The sequence below is a fragment of the Zalophus californianus genome, chromosome 7 (assembly GCF_009762305.2).
Source record: "Zalophus californianus isolate mZalCal1 chromosome 7, mZalCal1.pri.v2, whole genome shotgun sequence".
Taxonomy (NCBI): Eukaryota; Metazoa; Chordata; class Mammalia; order Carnivora; family Otariidae; genus Zalophus; species Zalophus californianus.
In genome coordinates this window covers 123,744,003-123,746,794 of record NC_045601.1, presented here as the reverse complement: position 1 = coordinate 123,746,794, position 2,792 = coordinate 123,744,003, and positions in this window count along the sequence as shown.

Below are 2,792 nucleotides of genomic sequence, written 5' to 3'. Positions count from 1 at the left end.
ATTAACCCATACCTAGCAATATGGTGCAGTCCCCTCTCATTCTTTGCCTACCTGAATTTGGGGCCTCTTCATTCCTTAAATTTTGCCCATTTTCCCTTTGCTTTACAAGGCTGTATTTTATCTCTGTGCTTCCTAAAACATAATTTTAAATAGTTGTTTCTAATTTTATTTTTAAAAAAAGAATTGTGTCGTATGTAATCTTCCAGTCCTATATGGAATCTTCTGACACGATTCCATTGTATGGATATGCCATAGTTTATTTTCCATTCTTCTATTTATAGACATTTAGGTGGTTTTTTTTCCAAAGTTTTTTCTACTTTTTGTTGTACTTAAACAGTAATTTCTTTGGGCCAAAGAGTAAAATTGCTGTGAATGTTCAACTCTACAAATAGCACCAAATATTTTCCAAAGTGGTGGTATGCAATGGACTAAATGTTTGTGTCCTTCTAAAATTCTTTTGTTGAAATCCTAGTCCCTCATTGTGATGGTGTTGGGAGGTGGGGCCTGTAGGAGATGGTCATGTCATGAGACTGGAGCCCTCAAGAATGGAATTAGTGCCCTTATAAAAGAGACTCTAGAGAGCTCTTTCTTCCTATCTCTGCCATGTGAGGGGTCAAGAAAACAACCCTCTCCATTCTGGAGCTTGAACTTGACCATGCTGACTCCGTGATCTTGGACTTCCAGCTTCTAAAACTATAAGAAATAAATTTCTGTTTTTAATAAGCCATCCAGTCCATTGTATTTTGTGATAGCAGTCTGAATCAACTGAGACACCTTCACAATCTATTTTAGCATATTTCCATCACCCCACAAAGAAACCTTGGACTCATTAGCAATCACCCCCCCCATTTGTCCCCAGCCCTGTTGTCCCTCCCATGCAGCCACAAATCTACTTTTTAATCTATATATTTGTCTATTCTAGACGTTTCATATGAATGGAATCATGAAATATGTGACCCTTTGTGACTGGCATCTTTCACTTGGTGTAATGTTTTCAAGGTTCATCCACGTTGTAGCAGGTGTCTATACGTCATTCCTTTTTATTGCAGAATACTATACTATTTCATTGTATAGACACACCACACTTTGTTCATCAGCTAATGAACATTTAAGTTGTTTACACTTTTTGTCTATTATGAATAATGTTGCCATGAACATCGATGTAAAATTTTTTGGTGGGCATATGTTTTCATTTCTCTTGGGAACCTAGGAGTGGAATTGCTGAATCATATAGCAATTCTATGTTTAATATTTTGAGGAATTGCCAGACTGTTTTCCAAAGTGGCTGCACTATTTTACATTCCCACCAGCAGTATATGAGGGTTCCACATTCTCCACACTTTTAATATTGGTAGAATACACATAACATAAAATTTACCATTTTAAGTGTGTAATTAGTGGCATTTTGTACATTCACAATGTTGTTGTACAACCATCACCTCTATTCATTGCCAGAACTTTTTTTTTTCACCCCAGAGAGAAACTCCATACTCATTAAACAATGACTCCATATTTCTCCTTCCCCCTGAGCTCCTGGGAACTTCTATTCTACTTTTTGTCTCTAGTTACCTCATGTAAGTGGAATCCTATATTTGTCCTTTGGGGTCTAGCTTATTTCACTTAGCATATGTCTTCAAGGTTCTTCCCTATTGTAACATGGATAAAAATTTCATTACTTTTTAAGGCCAAATAATATTCCATTGTGTGTGTATATTACATTTTGTTTATCCTTTCATCCATCAGTGGACATTTGGTTTGTTCCCACCTTTTGGCTATTGTGAATAATATTGCTATGAGCATTGGCTTACAAATACCTGACAGTCCCTGCTTTCAACATTTTGGGTATTGTGATAATATAGTTGACCTTTGAACAATATGGGTTTGAACTGCAACAGTCCACTTATACATGGATTTTTTTTCCATATAATACAGTATTATAAATGTATTTTCTCTTCTTTATGATTTTCTTAATAACATTTTCTTTTCTCTAACCTACTTTATTGTAAGAATATAGTATGTAATACATATAACATACAAAATAAGTGTTAATTGACCATGTTAGGGGTAAGGTTTCTAATCAATAGTAGGCAATTAGTAGTTAAGTTTTGGGGGAGTCAAAAGTTGTTTGTCGCTTTTCACCTAAGGGGTGGGGACTCTCTAAACCTCCACTTCGTTGAAGGGCAGTTGTACTAAAAAGGAAGTATTTGGTCTTTGTCCTCAGTTTCTGGCATACAGCTCCTAAAACTCTTGGAATCTGCTGAGTGATAAGAGTGTCTTTGTATGGTAATGGGGCAACTGGTGGCTGAGAGCCCCTAGAAAGCTTCAGGATTGGGACTGGTCACTGGAAAGAACTAGCCATGATTAAAGGTTGGAACTTTCAGTCCCACTCCTTATTCTTCAGGCAGGGGTAGGAATTGGAGATTGAGTCAGTCACCAATGATTTAATCAGTCATGTTTACATAATGAAACCTCCATAAAAACTCCTAAATGACAGGGTTCAGAGAGCTTCCCGTTGGCGGATGCATACATCCAGGTACTGGGAGGGTGATGCACTCAGAAAGGGCATGGAAGCTCTGCTTCTCTCCCCCCATACCTTGCCTATGCATCCCTTTATAATGAACTGGTAATAGTAAATAAAATGCTTTCCAGTTCAGGTATATACCTGGAAATGGGACTGCTGTATCATATGGCTTAACTTTTTGAGGCACCACCAAACTGTTTCTTACAGCAATTGAACCATTTACATTCCCAATGGCGATAGAAGGTTCCAATTTGTCTACATCCTCACCAAC